This window comes from Pleurodeles waltl, chromosome 8, assembly GCF_031143425.1.
Source record: "Pleurodeles waltl isolate 20211129_DDA chromosome 8, aPleWal1.hap1.20221129, whole genome shotgun sequence".
Lineage (NCBI taxonomy): Eukaryota > Metazoa > Chordata > Amphibia > Caudata > Salamandridae > Pleurodeles > Pleurodeles waltl.
Window position 1 is genome coordinate 1,440,647,350 of NC_090447.1, and position 22,539 is coordinate 1,440,669,888.

Genomic DNA, 22,539 nt, shown 5'->3' on the forward strand with positions numbered 1-22,539 from the left:
GAAGTTAGATAAAAGATCGCTATGAGATAAATAACTGAGGTGTAACTGGAGAAAGTGCTAATCAAGGTTTCAATTAACCAAGAAATTGTCTTTTGTCCATGAAGGTGTGGTAAAGTCTAATTGGTGAAGTCCTATAAAGATCTTATCTGGTGTCAGATTAAACACCGCAGTCCAGCTCTTTCACCCAACTAAAACGTGTCCCATATCCCAAACCCACATCCCCAGGGAGCAGGGGAGCAGTTGCCAATATGTGAACTGAGGCATATCTTGAGTGCTAATGGAGATTTGGGGTGGGTGGCGACCAGAAGATCTGGTTTTCAGGTGAGATTTATGGACATATTTTAGCAGTAGAGGCACTCACCAAAAGCCCTGTGCCTGGCCAGCTTGAGCCAGCAACAACCACCATTAGAGGCATTTAATGCTGGTACTTCTTAGGCTTGGGGTCCCTGGTCACTAAAAAATAATTTCACTGTGACTTGAACGAGAGTCTGCTGACAGGAAATCGACTCTGATCTAGAATTTGATCCACAGCAGGCAGCAGTGCTGCTGCATTACACCTGCTACTCAATCCTGAAGCCATTTACTTACATCAACAGCCTGCAGCCCTCCTGCAGGTGCAACACTTTCATCCACGGATCTGAAGCTCCAGAAGGTCCATGGTGAGGAAACATGTGAAATGATGCCACCCCAGACTGTTCAACCATCTATCAAGGGAAAGAGACAGTGGCATAACATTAGCCCCTGCAGAGTTGGGGGGGGGGATGAGCTCCAGGGGGCACCTCGCACAGCCGGCACAGAGCACAGATGGATGGCCCATGGTCTGAGAGCTCCTGACTGTGTCCGGGGAGCTAGTAGGGTTCCCCTCCATGTACTTTGCAGGTGAGCTGCCTCAAGTTCTGTTACACCAACACTGGAAAGAGGATTGACTCCTGCCCATTAGCGAGACTATGTCTGATATAGAGAGGCCCTGCTGGCCTGACCAAAAGATGATAGCATGCGTAAATAGCATGATGTAATGCAGATTGACGTATGTCACAGGCGCACAACATGTGTTATTTACTGACATAAATGCTGAGAGTGAACTTTATAAATTAACGGTCGTCAAGAAAGTCACCTGACCTAAGTGGCATCATTGATATGGCTGAAACATGTAGACCTAGTTTAGATGTGGGAGCCCACAGTAACTCGTCACATCAATATTTCTGTTTTTAATCTCACCAATGGCCCCCCTAATAAATTTCAAATAAAAAAGAGATACTTGCAGGTAATTTTAAAATACTAGATCCCTTTATAACATTCCTCTCCGCTGTCATTCAAGCGTACACGCACACCCAGATATGTTAAATATGCTGGGTGAGAACCCAATGATGAAGCATGCCACTAGTATAACTAATGGATGAGTGTTCTTTTCAAAATTAGGGACCTCCCCCTGACCTTTTTGATCAGGGAGACAAAAATAGGCAAATAGATTTGCAAGTTCTCTCTTTTGTGATATTGGAGCATGATGTAAAAGTGGAGTGAGCCTGTATACTTCTTACTCCCTCTGATTGTTTCAACGTTTTAGGTCCATCTTCATTTTACCTTTGATGACGCAGAAAAAGAAGGACCAACATATATTCATATATCATGTAACTAAAATCGTATAATGTAGTGTGATTTTAGTAAAGAAAATAATATACGAGGGAAATTGTGCCCTCGGAGTAGTTCGCCAATATTATAAATGAGCTTTATTAATCATGAAGAATTGAAAATTGTACTAATCCGTCATAATTGCAAATGTGTGCCAGGATTTTCTTATTTGAAACTGTGTGTGCTTAGCTTAAATTTAGTAGAGGCTTTGGCCTAGTTGCCTGGTCTCAAATTCTAACTGCGTGGCTTTTCCTTGAGCTAATAAAATTAATATTTTACTTTAAAGTTGTATTTTTCCAGTAGGGATGACTAACATACTTATCTCCAAGGTTTCGTGCTAGGCAAGTTTCATCCCCTTTGAAGCAAGGTCAGTCTCTGCAGGTGCGGACAATAAGAGTACTGATATTGAAATAATTGGCAAACTGGGTTGCAACTTGTGTTCCAAGGCTCCAAGGACAATGTATGCATAAATGAGTACTAGGAGAAAGAAATTTTCCATTGGTCAAATTGAAGCCACCCTATGGACTCTCCAATGGAAGACCCTGCAGAATTTGGAATGTTTCTTACTTAAACCCACTGGACAAAGAGAAGTCAGCCATTTTTCCTTGATGCCATCTTTGAAGCCAAACGCCAGACGCCATCTTAGACGACATCTTGATGCCCTTTCTCTATCACAGAGAAAGAGACTTTGAGAATTCTCACCCTAGAGACTTTAACTTTAAATTGCCCCGTCTTGCCCATGCAGTAACTTTGCCCCATTCTCCTTGCTGCTGCAAGGAAACTTACCCTTAACTTTGCCCCTTTGAAATCTGCCCCATGCTGATCAAACCAGTACCTGAAGGACGAAGACTTTCTTGAATGCTGATTGTAATTGGTAATTATGAAAGGATAATTGTACTATGCATTGTGTTTTTTTCCTTTTAGGTACCAACTGCTATTTTTATAGGGCCCAAGCTAGAAGTTTTCCAAATTTGTGTTGACTAAATTCGTTTTGCATGAAGCCCCACATGCCAATGCTAATGAGAGGCTAGTCGAGGTATTCATCTAATGCACCATGTTAAATTGAAATCTTGTTATGCTGACCGATGTATGAAATTAGTCAAATTCAGTTGCTTATATTAGTGATTTGTATTGCCATAACTGAATGCATTATAATTCAGATTTTGCGTAGATTACGTTTCTTCCGCCGCTATGGACAGCTAGTAATGTTCGTATACATATATCATTTGGTTTTGAGACTTATATACATTGTGCTAGCTTTGTTAATCTAGGGAAATAAATTCACAAACTTTTAATAAACTGGTGTGGTTATTCATGACTGAAAGGTCATGGTGCGTCGAAATACCAACTGTTATTGATTCCTAATGTGTTATTTTGATCTACTAATTGAGTAATGGCTATTGGTTACAATAGTTATTGATTATTGGTTTAAGTGACCCGACTATTCTAGGATGAGGAGAGCCCAACTCAGTTAAAAGGTTCACCGACCTCCAACGTGTCCAGGTACAGGAAATTTATAAGGGCTGGACGCGTTATCACCTTCAAGACACCTGTCTTGTTCTTAGCTGTGGAAAGTCCAGCCAAAACAATGAGTAAAAATGTGATCCTCGATGCATTGCCTAAAATGCAGATTTTCAAACATAGGTGCAGTACTGTTATAAATTGGCACGGTCTAAGTAACCGCACGGGGGTCACACAGCATGTTTTAGGAAAAATAATCCATATTACAGAATATGAAAAAAATAAACTTGAGTGCCTATGGGGAAAACTGGGTACTTGACTGACACGCAGACTTTTTTTGCCTATAAGGCACTTAGCTGTGGATCCCTTAGAAAAAATATTCCCGTTTTTTGTGTTATCTTGTGACATGCATGGGCCAGAGAAGCAAAGGAACCTTCTTTGATATGCTCCAGAAATATCCAACTTTTAATTTATTTATGGAAGCAGAGACCTCTGCTAGGCAGTTATTAGATAACACGTTTAACTTTTAGCAGCTGACACCATTGTATTTATGGTAAGCAGTCTTTTAGCAACAAAGGAGGGCTCAGGAGACAAAAGAACAAAAAAACACCACCACAAACATTCCATCTCAGATTGCCTTGTGTATCTAAATACAAAGACCTGTAGGGTTCTCAGAAGACCCTTGCTTCAGGTACCTTCACTATGACATATTTCTAGAAACCTGATATGAGTCAACTCACTGTGTTTAACTGGTAATTATTGTATTACCAAAAAGTGCCTCCCCGTCCACCTTCCTCACCCAATCCTGTTTATGGAGTTCACCTCCTGTTCCTGCACATAATGCCTCCCGAAGCCCATTGTCAATACTTCTTCTAATATGGCCACCCCTCTCCCAGCATTACTGAAATACATCACTTCTGGTACAGGATTTCCGGTTTCTTTTATCTGCGTTTGCAGTGCAAGTTCCCCTGATAGCCCAACAGAAATAAGTCAAAAAGTTTTTTTGTATATTAATTTCAACTTTTTCTTTTCTGGGTCAGGTAGAGTAGTTCAGTTTTTAGTACTCATCGTGGCCTAGCTATAGCAAGAATTTGAGTATACTAAATTACATCAAAAAGTAAGTGGTTTGCTGAGCAACAATGTTCTGTTCTTCCTGGTTGCATGATTAATGGCGACTCTTGCACAATTTTGCTGCAAAAAAGCATTTATCTACTTCACCCCATTCGTGCATAATAACCCTTCGCACAGCAGTATAATCTGGAAAAGCTTCGAGCTCAACTATCTAATATCGGAAGAAAATGTCAAAATCTTCCTTATGGATGGCTAGAGGAGCAAACCCAAGATTGTTGTAGAAACTCAGTAAAGTCAGACCCCTACACAAGGCGCCCCTTGACATGCTTATCATCAGGGTACATGTCAGGGTCAGTGCTGATGGGTGGGACCTTTGCAGGCGGAGGAATAGCAGAGACTTGTGCTTGTAAAACAGCTGTCACAGCTTCTTCAATCATCTGCTGTAGCTCTGCCCTGCTAGGGGCTGGCACTGTCTTTAAAGTCAAAGGACCAAAGGACAAACAACAAACTGACACACAAGTAAAAATGGGGGTTGCATGCCAGGCAAGATGGTACTTTTCTACACTAGGCAATGATGAGTGCTAAAAATTGGATGGCTACAGGAAGAAGAAGAGATTGATATATAATAAACACTTTTGCACACCTTGGGTCAGGTGATCAGGGTGCATACCCTGCAAGTGCAGAAAAAAAAACCAGGAAGTCCTGTAGCGGAAATGAGGTATTTCAGTAATACTGGGAGAGTTGCGGCCATATTGGAAGAAGTATCGACATTGCTCTTGGGGAACCATTATCTGCAGGAACAGGAGATGAGCTCCATTGGCAAAACTGTGCTAGGTGACGGTCGAGGAGGTAATGACATGGTTACTTACTGGTAATCTTAATTACTCCAAGTCTAGGTTCTTCCTCATCATAGTCCTGCCAGTCCCCCAGCTTCACTGATTGATTAACTTTGGGCTTAATTATTGCAGAAAGTCCTGTACCGAAAGTGAGGTATCTCAGTAATGCTGGGGGTGGGTGTGGGGGCATATTGGAGGAAGAAGCAGCATTGGACTTGATGAAACAATATCTGCTGAAATAGGAGATGAACTCCATTGTCAGAAATGAGAAGGGTGAGGAGGTAATGACTCGGTTACTTACCAGTAATCTTCATTACTCTGAGTCCAGGTCTTCCTCATTACAGATCTCCCAGTCTCATTGACTGATTAACTTTGGCCTTAATTATTGCAATAAGTCCTGCACCTGAAGTGAGGTATTTCAGTAATGCTGGGAGAGGGGTGGCCATTTTCGAAGAGGTATCGACGTTGGGCTTGGAGAAGCTTTAGCTGCAGGAACTGGAGATGAACTACATTGTCAGGACTGTAACATAGAAGACCTGGACTCGGAGTAATGAAGATTACCGGTGATTAGCAGGGTCATTAAGCTTTATATGCAAATAATTCAGTGATGTCACACGTTAGCTTCTCACTGTCTAAAGCTGTGTACATCTAAGCAGCATTCTGCTTTGTTGTGGTATTTGAGTAAGTCCTGAGGAAATGCTTCAGATAAGTGATTATGTTAAGGTATTGAGTAGCAGATGTTACAACATATTTTGTATGATGGCCATGAAAAACCGATTTGTTTCTATTTTTATTAATAGAACCGGAAGGCTTATTGGGTGAATTTACCCCCAGTCTGACTCCCTAGAGGGCCAGAAAACCTGCTGAAGACTGAAGACCAGGGAAAATGCAATTAGTAATAAACAGTGACAAAGCCAATAGGTCTGGCCTTGCCAAGCTGGTCCAATGGTTATTTGTTTATCTACATGCTTTTGTAAGCATTTACAATAGAAAGAAAAGAAAACATGCTGTCACCTCAACATGGCGATCATGTGGTTACAACAAGAATTTGATGTATTTGGCAGTTTTACTAATGATTTCTTTAAAATAGCAAGCCTTTCAATTGTGCCATTCACTGTATTATTATTAATATTAGTTGTAATCGAGCCACCACCTAACCAAACAATCAAGCCACTGGCAGCTACAGTGTTCCAATGTCACTTAAAGGCTTTGGGCATTGTTTAGAGTTTGGCAAGTGAGATACTTTGTCAGAATGTGACAAATAATCCACCCACCATACTACAAAGGCCATAGGCCATGACATACTTGTGCTAAGGTGGGTTGGACATCCAACACATTTGTGATGTAGTATTCCATCATCCAAACACTAAATACAGCCCTTTATAACACCAGCTATAACAAGCATTAGAGTTAGAGCTATTGGCATTGTACATTCTGAACTGGACTTTTCTTGCCACATAAATTGGTCAACCTTGTCTCATAATTTCGTCTTTTCCCGCCACATTTTGGTGGTCACTGGTGGTTACATACATCAGAAATCACAAGCTCTTGAGGAGAGATGAGAAGATGATTGCACTACCTCGAATTGTGTAATCGTCTGAACAGAAATTGGAAAATAAGGCTGGAAAAGTATTTTGTTTTTGTTTTAACAGAATGAAACGTCTTCTAAGCATTCCTGTCTCACATTTCAACAAGCAGAGCAGCCTGAGAAGATTTATGGCCCCAGTAAAGGAGATAAGCAATGCCCGTATGCAACGTCATGAGTTCTGGCAGGGAGGGGCCCTGGGGAGAGACAGAGAGAGACTCGAGATGCAATGCGTGGCTAAGCAAGTTTCACATCATTGCTTCTAGGTTTAGCTACATTCTACCAGAAAAGGCATATTGTGGCTTTCGGGAGCCATGAGCTAAAGGACCAGGTGTTTCTTTTGTAAAATAATTGTATTTTAGGAGCCAGAGGTAAACGAGGACAGCACTGGAATAAAGCCAAAACAAATGTCAGCGACATGGGAGGAAGGTGGGAGGAACGGAATGCTGCAATAAAACGCAGGCAGCTAATTGCCTAAAGCACCCACAGTGACAGGGGAGCACCAAAGAAAATAACAAAAATAGTCTGTCACAGCAACAGATAAAAAAGCTATATTGGAATAATACAGTAATTGGTCACTGCTCTAAAACAGAAAAAGGAGGGAGAAAAAGACACAACTGACCACTAACGAGCAAGAATGTTTAAAGGACACTGCAACCAACAAATGAAATTGCTTTAAGCCATAAGAAGTATACTAAAAGTATAAACGAGGTTGAATGCTTACGCTGGACCTAAAAAGGAGTCAGGCATTAAATCACCATTTAACTGGGTATCTGAATTGCGGGCAAAATTAATTGCTGATTTTCAGATTTAATACAAAATAATCACATTTAAAAAGTATACCTTGAACCCCCTTCATTAGTGAGGAGAAATAAGCTATTTTAGGATGTGAACAATGTTCACAAGCTTTGTACAGTCACATAAAGTGGAAGAGGCCAACAGGAAATTTAGACTGAGCCTCTGCCTTATGCTGTATGCTGAGGTGGGGGAACATAAAATGTGAACGAAAATATACATGACCAATGGATAAAGCCAGCTAATCAAAAGTGTCCCTATATCTATATCATGTACAAAGTGTTTGGATAAACAATAGTGTTGCAAAATAGGTAAAGCTGTCACAAAGGCTATATCTAAAAAAGAAAGGGTAGAGGGGGGACATCCAGGCGTCTGGCCAAGGCTAAATGCTAAAGGGCTTCATAGTCTTTCTGTTTCCCTGTCCCCAGTGAACATAAAAAATGGTGGGAGCTGCCTGTCTAGCCACTAGATCTAACCTCCTACCCATAAAGTATTTCTGCTCTCAGTGATGAAAGATTGGAAGATTTACCCCACTATGCCACCCCAGGGGGTGGTTGATGGGAAAGCCCACTAGATTGCAGGGATAATTTAAAAGAAATAATTGGGTTGGGACAGTCTCATCCTGACACCAGGCGCACCCCGTCCCTAAAGCCCCAACACTATTTCTACTCCTGTGGAGACTAGAGCTGCTTTCCCATATAAAACACATGGAAATTTAGATTCATTTGAGTGTATGTTTAACATATGGGCTGCCAGAGGAGGTAAATCCCAATTCTGTCTCAGTTGACATCGTGAATGGCTGCACTATTAAGTGCTTTTGTCAGTCAGCAACTGGGAACCCAATAAACCCTGGGCATTTCTGAAACCTAGAGACCCAGGTGAATCCAGGGTAGTGTGACTTGTGTGTATGTCACTATGTTTTCTTATTCAGAGTCACCTGCAAACCTCAAACTTTGGCTAAAATCATGCACTTTCCTGACATTTCTGTGAGGAAGTTCTAAAATCTGTGGGAGCCATAAAATATTTACCACTCAGTGTTTCTACACCTTACTGGATAAAAGTGATCCCCCCACCTTAAGCGGCTGGGACTAAGACCTGCAACAGGAATGGATGGAAACTTTGACATACAAAGTCAACATTGTATTCGCATGGTCTCAGGTTTGATCTATTCCTGTCTGGGATGTTAGCCCCAGCTATACAAGTGAGGTACGATTTTATCTGGAGAAGTGTGGGAACACTGAGCTGTAGGAATTTTGTAGATTCCTGGACGTTTGTCTTTACAGAAACACAGGAAGATGTCAGGGGCGTAGCACTGTCAGTAACCCCAGTAAGATGGGGGAGAAGGGGGCGGACTTCAGATTGCCCAACAATCAAGCTGGCATATCATGGTAAAATACATTATGTGAGAAGCAGAACATGAGGGGGGCTTAAGAAGCAGTGGAAAGGGAGTACATTATGGGCTGTTAGCTGTTATTTAAACTAAAATATTTTGAACAGTAAACTTTTTGTTGATGCATTTAAAGAAAAGAAAACCTACACTTTCTTGCAGAGAACCCTTTTTACATTTTTCCTTAAAAAACTACAATATTTTGGCTATTTTTTGAGTTCACTACAGGGGAATCCAAAAACCCTGGATACCATTAGAATACCCAGACATGTGGGAAAAAGAACATACATTTTATCTGGATACATTTTGTGGAGAAAAGTTATGAAGGTTAAGCATAAAGTGCCTCAAACTTCAACAAGAGGGCCTTGGCAGTGGCAACTTCAACAATATATGTTTTAATCCTTTCACTGCCAAATATATATATATATATATATATATATATACATATAAATATATACTGTATATGCTATAACGTATGCTCAAAGGTAACTATAACTCACATTTTACATGCACAAAACCACAGAAATTCAGCAGTTATAGTTACAGTCATCTCAACTATAACTCGTGCCCTAAGGTAACTATTACTCAGAAGTTACCCAGAGTTTTCTCTTTTTCTTGCATAATTTATGCATCACTCTGACCCTAAAGGGGTATGGTTTTGACTTATACTGGGTGCTCCCTTATGTCTGGACAAAGCTAAGCCTCTCAGATGAGATATAATGATAGCTAAACACATGTCAGGGGTTGATTTTGATCATTCCAGGTTGGCATGTATGGTATTTTACCAATCCACAGCTGTAATACTGTGCCTAGAGTGGTGAAAGTTTTTGTCATTTTACAGCTTCTCAAAGATGACACTGTGCTAATCCTACACTTAAAGATTTTTTTCTGTACAAATGGCAAAAGACTTTGGCCCTCATTACAACATTGGCGGTAAAAGCCGCTTACCGCCGTGCAGAAGACCGCCAACACACCGCCGCAGCCGCGGAATTCCACCACAGCTATTATGACCCACATCTCGGAATCTGCCAAAATTCAGACACCCACACAAGTCCGCCACACCAAAGGTCAGTGATAAACTGGCGATAACAAAACCTCCACCGTCACACCAACAGAAATACGCCCACACTATCACGACACACAAATCCACGTGGCGGTCTTTCAACCGCGGTATTCTATTGGCGGTACACACCGCCGCGCTCAAAATACACACACTTCTACAAAACATCCCCACATTGGACGATTCAAAATACACACACAAGAGACACATACACACACCACTCCCACACACCCATTACAATATAAAACACACACCCACATCACCCACAAACCCCCACAACAAAAAATACAGAAAGAAGGCCAGAGAGCGACACGACCAGCAAGTACAACAGCATCCACTGGCACATAACACCATCACCCACACAACTTCCACGCACCTCACACAACACACCACTACATATCACCACACTTATCACCACACACTCCACCCCACACATCACCTACACCACCCCATGGCACGGCAAAGACACCCCAGGTTCTCGAGGAGGAGCTCAGGGTCATGGTGGAGGAAATCGTCCGGGTAGAGCCACAGCAATTCGGATCAAAGGTACAACACACCTCAATTGCAAGGAAGATGGAGCTATGGCGAAGAATAGTGGACAGGGTCAACGCAGTGGGACAACTCCCAAGAAATCGGGAGGACATCAGGAAAAGGTGGAACGACCTACGGGGGAAGGTGCTTTCGTGGTCTCAAGAAACCACCTGGCGGTTCAGCGGACTGGCGGCGGACCCCTACCTCCTCCCCCACAACTAACAACATGGGAGGAGCAGGTCTTGGCGATTCTGCATCCTGAGGGCCTTTGCAGGAGTATCTGGAGGAATGGAGTCTTGTGAGTCAAAGCTTTACTATTACATCCCCCACCCTACCTGCATGCTATCACATACCCCCACCCTCGCCCTCACCCCCATCACACCAACTCCTCACAAATGTCCCAATATCACAAACCACCCATCCCAACACCAAGCCCTGCATGCAACAACAAGGCATGGACACCCATCACCAAAGCATGCACACTGCACATAGCCATACACCCCCCTAAATCATCATCACACAAGCTCCCACACAGGAATGCCAGCACTGGGGTACACGGTCACCCACCCATTGCACACCATGGCACACACAGATGCAATAATCATGCCTTTCCACCCCTGCAGGACCCCTACCCAACGTCACCAGACAGGAGGGTCCAGACATGTCCACTCCACACACAGAAGAGGCCCACAGTGATGACAGCAGCTCTGTCCAACTGGATCTAGATGACCAGCCCGGACCATCGGGGACCTCTGGACAGTCGGTTCCCCTCACACAGGCACAGGCCACCACAGACCTTCCCCCCTCTGGAAAAACCAGCAGAACACCCACCCAGTGGGCCCATACCTCCGTCCCCAGGACACGTCAATCATCTGTGTGTCCACCACTACAGGGAACCCAGGATAACCCACCACCCCAACAACAACAGGGACCTGGGGGCAGTGGGCACACGGTCCAGGGGACGGAGACCCAGGAACACAGGGGAACTGGGAGGGCTGCCGTGCGACCGGGGGCGGACAGGCCACGAGAACCCACTCTCCATGAGGCCGTCTCCTCCATCACGGGAGCATACCACCACTCCCAGGAAACAATGGCAACGGTACTGGCCAAGTTTCAGGAGACCCAGCGCATGCAGGAGGAACAGTATTTGGGCTTCAGGGAGGAACTCAGAACCATCAGCTCCACCCTGGGCACCATCGTAGGGGTGCTGAAGGAAGTACTCAACACCAGGAGGGACACTGTGGCACTACAAGGGGCCCCTCACACTAGCATGGACGATGAACTGCCCACCACCTCCACGGGCGCTAGTGGACAGGACCCCCCGCCACAGGACCACCACACCAGCCCCCCACCTCCTGCAGACGGAGAACCACCCCGCAAACGGTCCCTGAGATCCAGGAACAAGACAGAGAACGATGCCAAGACCCCGCCAAGAAATGAGACCACCCTGATTGTCATCCTACTGTCCCACTTTGTCACCCTGTCCATAATTAAACTGCCCCAGCTCCACTTCCTATGCCCATATGGGCAATGCACCTGTGAGACTAATAGACTGGACTCTGCCATGGACACTCCTCCGCCATCACCCCTCACCATTTAACTTCCCCCTCCAATATTTTGCATTTAAATAAACACACCTAAAGCACAAAATGATCTGGAGTCTGTCTGTGATTTCAAAATAGTGTATTTGCAATTACAGTGACAAAATGTTTTTGAAATAGTAATGTCAACATACCTATGTCACACAGCTCTAGTCCATGAGGAATTTAAGCAGATGGCACACAGTGGGACCCACATCTGTGAAACCGTAAGGGAAAGTGACAAGTCAGTGACCATACACTGGGTGAAAACCACAGACAGGATAGAGATAGTAGTGTAAAAGTACATGTAGTAGGCAGGATTGTATTCTCACCTGTGTTTCACTGGAAATATTGCTGGATCACTGAGTCCCTGTTCTGCATGTCTTCTTCCTCTGCTTCATCCTCATCACTGTCCACAGGCTCCACAGCTGCCCCAACACCGCCATCTGGACCATCCTCCTGCTGAAAAGGTACCTGTCGTCGCAAAGCCAAGTTGTGAAGCATACAGCAGGCCACGATGACCTGGCACACCTTCTTTGGTGAGTAGAATAGGGATCCACCTGTCATGTGGAGGCACCTGAACCTGGCCTTCAAGAGGCCGAAGGTCCGCTCGATCACCCTCCTAGTTCGCCCATGGGCCTCATTGGAGCGTTCCTCTGCCCTGGTCCTGGGAGTCCTCACTGGGGTCAGTAGCCATGACAGGTTGGGGTAACCAGAGTCACCTGCAAATGGCGAGGGACAACTGTTAGACACACACTAACCTGTAGGGGTAACCCAAGACAACCATTCCCACTGTCTTGCTTCCAGGGGCTCACCTAATAGCCACACACGGTCCCTCTGGAGTTCACCCATCACATAAGGGATGCTGCTATTCCGCAGGATGTAGGTGTCATGCACTGAGCCAGGGAACATGGCATTCACATGGGAGATGTACTGGTCTGCCAAACATACCATCTGTAAATTCACAGAATGATAACTCTTCCTGTTTCTGTACACCTGTTCACTCCTGTGGGGGGGACCAAAGCCACATGGGTCCCATCAATGGCACCTATGATGTTGGGGATATGTCCCAGGGCATAGAAATCACCTTTCACTGTAGGCAAATCCTCCACCTGAGGGAAAACGATGTAGCTCCGCATGTGTTTCAGAAGGGCAGACAACACTCTGAACAATACGTTTGAAAACATAGGCTGGGACATCCCTGATGCCATGGCCACAGTTGTTTGAAAAGAGCCACTTGCAAGGAAATGGAGCACTGACTGCACCTGCACTTGAGGGGGATTCCTGTGGGATGGCGGACTGCTGACATCAGGACTGGCTCCAACTGGGTACACAGTTCCTGGATTGTGGCACGGTCAAACCTGTAGGTGATTATCAAATGTCGCTCCTCCATTGTCGACAGGTCCACCAACGGTCGGTACACTGGAGGATGCCGCCATCTCCTCACATGTCCAGCGGACGGTGCCTATGAAGGACAACAGCGACCACAGAGTCAAACAACTCAGAGGTACGTACCCACAGTTTACACAGAACACCAATCATACACAAAAGGTGGCCTGTATGTGTGTTGAGACTAGGCCTAGGTATCTGTGACGCAGTTGAAAATGAGGCCATGTGGGCCCCTGAAATGGCGGCTGCCTGACCTCTAAAGTGGGACAATGGAATGTGAGCTAACAGCGCTGGCGTTGTACACCGTCGCGGTAGGCGGTCGGAGACCGCAGCGCAATGCTGCATTGGTTAACATTGGACCCTATGGGGCCCAGGAGCCAATGACGATGTACGCCGGCGGTGATGGTACGCACCGCCGCGGACATGACCGCCATTTTCTATCACTTCAATCACTCGATACCTGATCTTCGACAGGAGAGGACCTACACTGCAAGTGCTGCTGTGACCTCAGTCTGGAAGAGACAATGGCTTGTGCGTCTGGGGAAAGGGCCCCTGCCTTCACATCGGAGGAGTTGGAGAAGCTCGTTGATGGGGTCCTCCCCCAGTACACACTACTCTACGGTCCTCCAGACAAACAGGTAAGTACACAGGGAGCATGTTGTATTGGCTATGCCTGTGTGGAGAGGGCTGGATGTAAGAAGGAAGGGGGCAGAGTGCTGCGTGCATGTAAGACGGTGAGTGCATGTGCCACATGGCAAGGGTAGGGATGGGGGCCACTCACTTTGACGGTGCAGTTGGTAATGACTTCTCTTCTTCCCCTGTACATTTCATGTAGGTCAGCGCCCACCAGAAGAAAGATCTTTGGCGTGCCATCGCCAAGGATGTCAGGACCCTGGGGGTCTACCACAGACGGAGCACCCACTGCCGGAAAAGATGGGAGGACATTCGCCGCTGGAGCAAGAAGATGGCGGAGGCTCAGCTGGGGATGGCCTCCCAACGTGGGAGGGGTGGCCGTCGAACCATGACCTGATGTTCAGGATCCTGGCGGTGGCCTACCCGGAGTTGGATGGGCGCTTGAGGGCATCACAGCAGACAAAAGGGGGTGAGTACACTCTCATTCAGCTGACTTTGCGCACAGTGGAGTTGTCTGGGTGGGGGAGGAGGGCTGTGGGTTTCCCTAGGCCAGGGTGAGTTCCGTAGGCTAGGCCCCTCCGTAAGGCATGGCCCTGTGGCCCCCCACCCCACCTCTGTAGAGTGCCAAATACAGCTATTCATGCCCCTGTGTCATCTATGTGTGCAGATGTCGTCCATAGCCTTGTAGGCCATTTCCCAGGAATTGCACTGTGGAGCCCAAGAGCACGGCAAAGTGCAGGGGGCCTCTGTGTCTGTCTTGTCCGCCAATGGTAGCGGTAATCCATGCACTCAACATGTCTTTCTTCTGTCTCCGCATCATCAGGCGGAGGAGCAGTGGCACCGGAGCACGAGGGAGCTGCATCCCACCTGGCCCTGGAGGGCAAGACTACGGACTCGGAATTCACCAGTGGGACGGAGGGCGAGGGGAGCTCCACGGCGGGGACAGGAGCTGATACCAGTGACACAGACTTGTCCTCTGATGGGAGCTCCCTTGTGGTGGCGGCAACATCTGTGCCACCGCATCTACAGGTACAGCCGCCATTCCCCCCCACCAGCACCGCCCTCCCAGCAGCCCCTCAGCCTTCACCCCGTGCCCGCTCACCCAGGAGGGCGGGCATCACCTTTGCCCCAGGCACTTCAGGCCCTGCCCCAGTCACCCCTGCTGCCCTCAGTGAGGAGGCCATTGACCTCCTCAGGTCACTCACTGTTGGGCAGTCTACCATTTTGAATGCCATCCAGGGTGTAGAAAGGCAGTTGCAACAAACTAATGCATTCCAGGAGGGCATTTATTCTGGTCATTCGGCCCTTCACCAAGCTTGTCAATCTCTGGCCTCTGCACTGATGGCAGCCATTGTCCCCATCTCTAGCCCCCCCCTCCAACTTCCTCCACCCAGACCCAATCCCCTGTACCTCTGCCTATCCCAAGTACATCATCAGACCAGCCTGCACACACCTCACCACACAAGGGAAGCTCAGGCAAACGTAAGCACCACACATCCCACAGGCACTCACGCAAGCAACACACACATGCAGACACACCAACATCGACTGCCTCCACTGTGTCCCCCTCCTCGTCGTCTCCATCCTCCCTCCCAGTCTCGTCTACACTCACACCTGCATGCACTACCTCTACAGCCACTACGTCCCTCACCAGCACACCCACCAGCACACCCCGCCCACATGCAGTCACCACCCCCACTATCATTCACACGTCCCCTGTGTCCTCTCCCAGTTTGTCTGTGACGCCCCCTCCGAAGATACACAAACACAGGCACACACCCACCCAACAGCCATCCACCTCACGACAGCCTCCAGCGCATGCACCTGCACCCAAAGTCACCAAATGTACACCTCCTACTACCACCACCTCTTCCTCCACTCCCAAACCCCCTCCAGCTACCCGTCCCAGTGTGTCCAAAAGAATTTTCCTGTCCAGCCTTGACCTTTTTCCCACACCTCCCCCACCCCGTCCATCTCATAGGTCCCAAAGTAGCACCTCAGCCACAACATCTACGGGACCAGTGGTGCCTGTTGTCACAGGTATGTGGAGTGCACCGGCCACCAGGACAGCCAGTGTGGCACGGAGCCACAGCACAGCCAGTCCCCCCCTGTGAAGCATCAGAAGTTGGCCAGTGCCCGGCGGGAGAGGGGGAAGACTCCAGCCACCAAAGCCACTCCCAGTGGTCCCGGCAGGAGTGTGGAGTCAGCTGTTACACCTCCCAAGGTGGGGAAGGGCCACAAGAAACCCGGCAAGTCTGGGAAGAGCTGCACGGCGGAGAAGACCGCCATTATCCCCGCTGCCCAGGAGGCCACCGCCAGCCCCAACCCAGCTGCCCAGGAGGTCCCGCCAGCCCCAGCCCAGCTGCCCAGGAGGCCACCGCCAGCCCCAGCCCAGCTGCCCAGGAGGGCCCCGCCAGCCCAGCTGCCCAGGAGGGCCCTGCCAGCCCCAGCCCAGCTGCCCAGGAGGGCCCCGGCAGCCCCAGCCCAGCTGCCCAGGAGGCCACCGCCAGCCCCAGCCCAGCTGCCCAGGAGGCCACCGCCAGCACAAGCCCCACTGGGCGATGAGGGACCGCCAGCACAAGCACCGCTGGGCCATGAAGGACTGCCAGCACAAGCACCGGTGGGCCATGAAGGACTGCCAGCACAGGCACCGCTGGGCCGGGCACCGCCAGATCAAGCACCGCTGAACAGGGCACTGCCAAATCAAGCACCGCTGAACAGGGCACCGCCAAATCAAGCACCGCTGAACAGGGCACCACCAAATCAAGCACTGCTGAACAGGGCACCGCCAAATCAAGCACCGCTGAACAGGGCACCGCCAAATCAAGCACTGCTGAACAGTGCACCGCCAACTCAAGCACCGCTGAACAGGGCACCGCCAACTCAAGCACCACTGGGCCAGGCACCGCCAACTCAAGCACCGCTAGCCCATCAGCAGCAGGGGCACTGACGCAACTGGGTCCGTCACGGGGTGAGTGATGCACTCTGGGCACCAGTTCCCCTCCAGAACCAGTGGAGAGATCCATCCACTACCTCTGTCCTTCACAGGATGAAGCACTCTGGGCACCAGCCCCCTCCAGAACCAGTGGAGAGATCCATCCACTACCTCTGTCCTTCACAGGATGAAGCACTCTGGGCACCAGTCCCCCTCCAGAACCAGCACCAGTCACCCTCCAGAACCAGTGGAGAGATCCATCCACTACCTCTGTCCTTCAAAGGATGAAGCACTCTGGGCACCAGTCCCCCTCCAGAACCAGTGGAGACTGTTATCCACTTGAGAGACCGTGGCTTTGCACTCCCCAGGATTGAACAGTGGACAACCCACCCACTGTAGAGACTTGAGAGACTGTGGCTTTGCACTCCCCAGGATTGAACAGTGGGCAACCCACCCACTGTAGAGACTTGAGAGACTGTGGCTTTGCACTCCCCAGGATAATGCAGTGGGCAAACCACCCACTGGAGAGACTTGAGAGACTCTGGCTTTGCACTTCCCAGGATTGAACAGTGGGCAACCCACCCACTGGAGGGAGAGACTAGAGAGACTATGGCTTTGCACTCCCCAGGATAATGCAGTGGGCAAACCTCCCACTGGAGAGACTTGAGAGACTGTGGCTTTGCACTCCCCAGGATTGAACAGTGGGCAACCCACCCACTGGAGAGACTTGAAAGACAGTGGCTTTGCACTCCCCAGGATATAGCAGTGGGCAACCCACCCACTGTAGTGACTTGAGAGACTGTGGCTTTGCACTCCCCAGGATATGGCAGTGGGCAAACCACCCACTGTAGAGACTTGAGAGACTGTGGCTTTGCACTCCCCAGGATTGAACAGTGGGCATTGAGCCCCCTCGTGGATCTGGCGTCGTGCATTCATCCGGCTGAGGTGCCCCCCCTTCCCTTCCCCCTGAGGTGCCTGTTGTATTTCTATCTGATGCCCCTGCAGTGTTCTCTCTGTTTTGATTGGGTATCGAGTGTGGGCCTCGCCCATGCATTTTGGGCCCAGTGGTCCACGGACTATAAATGGTTAAATACCTGGACTTGTATTATTGGTGTATATATTTGTGTATAGTGTATATATATATTTGAGTACTGGATTTTAATAGATTACAATGGTTACCCTCATTTCCTTTTGTCTTTGCATTCTTCCGGGGGGGTTCGGGGGGCGTAACTGTAATGTATCAACATGTATTAGTGTGTGTGTTGTAGTGGGTGAGGGTGGGGGTGGGGGTGTTGCATGTGTGTGTCCCTGTTTTATGCCTCCCCCTCCCCTGTGTCGTAGGTGCAGTACTCACGTGGTCTTCGCCGCCGGCGTTCGTGCTCCTGTTAGAGGAGCAGGAAGACTATCGCAGGTAGAATTTGGAGTTCCAGTTCCATGGTGTCCTCATTCCTCGTGGGGAGTGCAAAGGTGAGCATTTTCCCTTCAGAATTCCTGTTTCCGCCGTGTTTTTATCCGTGGTGAATCTGCCCCGGTAAAGGTGGCGGATTGGCCTGTCATAATAGTATGGGCGGTACATTGTCTCCCGCCTGTCTGTTGGCGGTGACCGCCAAGCTGTTTGTTTGTACCGCCGTGGCGGTTGGAGTGTTAAAGTGGCTGTCTTTGTTGGCGGTTTCCGCCACTGTCGTAATTGCAATTTTTTACCGCCAGCCTGTTGGCGGTCTTACCGCCACTTTAACACCGTCCGCCAGGGTTGTAATGACCCCCTTTGTCCCTTTCTAGCTCGGCGTGAATAGCAATGTGCTAATACTATGTTTTAAAAACTTTGCTAGAAAAACAGACATTTGTGGTGAGCAAATCCATAATGTCGCTGGTGCTGCTCTCCACCTAAACCTGGGAGCTACCCAGAGTTCTCTCTTCTGTTCTTTGCATAATTTATGGATCACTCTACCCCTAAGAGGGTTTTATTTTGACTTTTACTGGGTGCTCCCTTTTACCTGGACAAAGCTAAAAGTCTCTGACGAGTTATAATGATAGTGAAACATGTGTCAGGGGTTGCTTTTGCTCATTTCAGGTTGGCTTGGGTGGTATTTTACCAATCCAAAGCTGTAATTCTGTGTGTGGAGTGGTGAAAGGCTTTTGTCCTATCGCAGCTCGCCAAGGATGGCACTGTGCCGATCCTACGATTAAAGATTTTGCTGTACCAATGGCAAAATACTTTGGCCCTCATTATGACATTGGTGGTAAATCCCACTTACCCCCATGGTGACTGCCGTCAACATGCTGCCGCGGATATCCGTTCACCATATTATGACACACACACCAATCTGTCACTATTCAGCCACATACACAAATCCGCCACACCAAAGGTCAGTGATAAAGTGGCGGCCCCAAAACCCACACTGTTACACCAACAGAACAACACCCATCACATTATTACCCACGAATCACCACGGCGGACATTCAACCGCAGTAAAACATTGGTGGTACATACCGCTACGATCAAAATACACACACACAAACAAAACAACACCACATTGGACAATTCAAACAACACACACCTGACTATAAAACACACACCACAATACCCACAACCCTTTACGAATACAAACCATTGGCACTAGACAGACACCACGACCACAGACAAGACCAGAGCCACACACCACCATCACCTATACACCACCCACGCACCTTACAACACACACCTCAACACATCACCCTATACACCCTCACCGACACGACTCACACAACACCCATGGCACCACAAAGACATCCCCGATTCTCAGAGGAGGAGCTATGGGTCATGGTGGAGCGAATCATCAAGGTAGAGCCTCAACTATTTGGAGCACAGGTGCTGCAGATATCCATTGCTAGGAAGATGGAGCTATGGCGGAGAATCGTGGACAGGGTCAACGCTGTGGGACAGCACCCCAGAACAAGGGATATCAGGAAGATGTGGAACGACCTACGGGGGAAGGTACGTTCCATTGCAGCAAGGCATTAACTTGCTGTACAGAGGACTCCTCCCCCATCACAACTAACAACATGGGAGGAGCAAGTCTTGCCAATCATGCATCCTGAGGGCCTGGCAGGAGTAGCCGGAGGACTGGTCTCTGGTAAGTCAACTCTATACTACTATCGGCCCCCCTACCTGGATGCCATCACATACCCCCACCCCACCCTCACTCCCATCACTCCACCACCTCCCACACCCCACACCATCACATCTCACTCATCCCAATGCCAAGCCCTGTATGCCATACCTATGCATGGACACCACTCACAGACCTGCATGGACACCTATCACTAAAGCATGCACACTAGAGAGAATCAGCTATCCCACCACATACCAACTCACACAAGTAAAAGCTGCCATGGCAAATACAACCAAAGAGGGCAACCCACCGAAGCACAATATGTCACACACAGAAACAATAACACTGCATTTACATCCCCACAGGTATCCCAGCCAATATCAGCGGAGAAGAGGTGCCAGCACTATCCAGTCCCCCCACAGAAGCAACTCTGGTCGCCTGGATCTGGATGACCAACCTGGCCCATCAGGGACCTCTGGACAGTCAGTTACCCAGGCACAGCCACACACCACCACAGAGCCTCCCCCATCAGCAAACACCACCACAGCACCCACCCAGCGTACCCATACCTCTGTCCCCAGGACACGTCAATCCGCAGTGTGTCCACCACTACAAGGACCCCAGGGCACACCTCACACCCAAGATAATCAGGGACCTGAGGTCAGTGGGCACACGGTTCAGGGGACAGAGGCACAAGACAACAGGGACACTTGGAGGACTGCTGTGCGCCAGGGGGAGGACAGGCCCAGGAAACCGACTCCTCAGGAGGCACTCACCGAGATCCTGGGAGCACACCAACATTCCCAGGATATGTTGGGCCAGATCCTGGCCAATGTGCAAGAGTACAGGCGGCTGCAGGAGGGACAGTACTAGGGGATCAGGGTGGACTTGCAGGCCATTAACACCACCCTGGTCTCCATAGCAGGGATGCTGGGAGACATGGCCAACATTATGAAGGAGGCAGCCTTGCAACAGCGGTCTCCTGCCACTAGCCAGACATCTGAACTGCTTTCCACCTCTGCCACCGCTAGTGGACAGGAGACCCCGCCACAGGACCAACAGGCCACCAGCACCCCTCCCCCTGCAGAAGGTTTACCACCCCACAAACATTCCCTGCGATCCAGGCAGAAGCCAGAGACTATTGCCAAGACCCCCACCAGGAAATTAGACTCTCCTGATTGTCATCCTTGTGTCCCACTCTGTCACCCTGTCCACCTTGAACTGCCATTGCTCCCCTTCCTATGTCCCCATGGACAATGCATCTGTGCTACAAATAGACTGGAACTATACCCTGGACTTTCCTCCATCATCACCCCCATCCCAATGCACTTGCCCCACTCCTCCTTATCACTTCAATTAATACCCTTTGAACAAATACAAGTATGTCACATGATTTAAGTATGTATTCATTTAACCAGGTTCAAAAATTGCAATTCAACTGTACAGTAATGTTCACATAGGATAGACCTGTAGTTGACTGTAGTGATCACACCACGAGAGATAGTGGGGCACTAAAATCTGCAAAAAGAGTTGCCACAGGGTACAGTGAGCGGGCATAGAAGTGGGAAATAACAGCCTGCCAGTGACAAAGTGAAAAAAAAAATGTCAATGAAATGTGAAGTAACACTGTCTTTTCTGTGTGTCATTGGAAGTATTGTCGAATCACTAGAGTTCTGTTGTTCTCATCCTCATCCTCTGCCTCCTCATCCTCACTGTCCACAGGGTCCAATGCTGCCACACGGCCATCTCCAGTAGAAAAGGCACATGGCGTCCCAAGGCAAGGTTGTGCAACATACAGCATGCCACGATTATCTGGCAGACCTTCTTGGGTGAGTAGCACAGGGATCCACCTGTTAGATGGAGGCACCGAAACCTGGCCTTCAGGTGGCCAAAGGTACGTTCAATTATCCTTCTTGTTTGCCCATGTGCCTCATTGTAACGTTCCTCTGCCCTTGTCCTTGAATTCCTCACAGGGGTCAGTGGTCATGATAGGTTGGGATAACCAGAGTCACCTGTAAATATCGAGGGACAACATTTAACCACACACTATCCCACATGGCCCACACCATACCCATACACCAACATCCACTGGGTGGGAATCAGGGCTCACCTATTTGCCACACCTAGTGCCTCTGTAGTTGGCCCATCACATTTGGGATGCTGCTGTTCCTCAGGATAAAAGCCTCATGCACCGACCCAGGATACTTAGCATTGACATGGGAGATTCACTGGTCCGCCAGGCACACCATCTGGACATTCATGGAGTGAAAACTCTTTCGATTTCTGAACACCTGTTCATTTTGCCGGGAGGGACAAATGCAATATGTGTTCCATCAATTGCCCCAATGATGTTGGGGATATGTCCCATTGCATTGAAGTCAGCCTTCACAGTGGCCAAATCCTCCACCTGGGAGAAAACAATGTAGCTGCACATGTGTTTAATCAGGGCAGACAACACTCTGGTCAGCACTATTGAGAACATTGGCTGTGACATTCCTGCTGCCACGCCCACTGTCACTTGGAAAGAACCAGTTGCCAGGAAATGGAGCACTGAT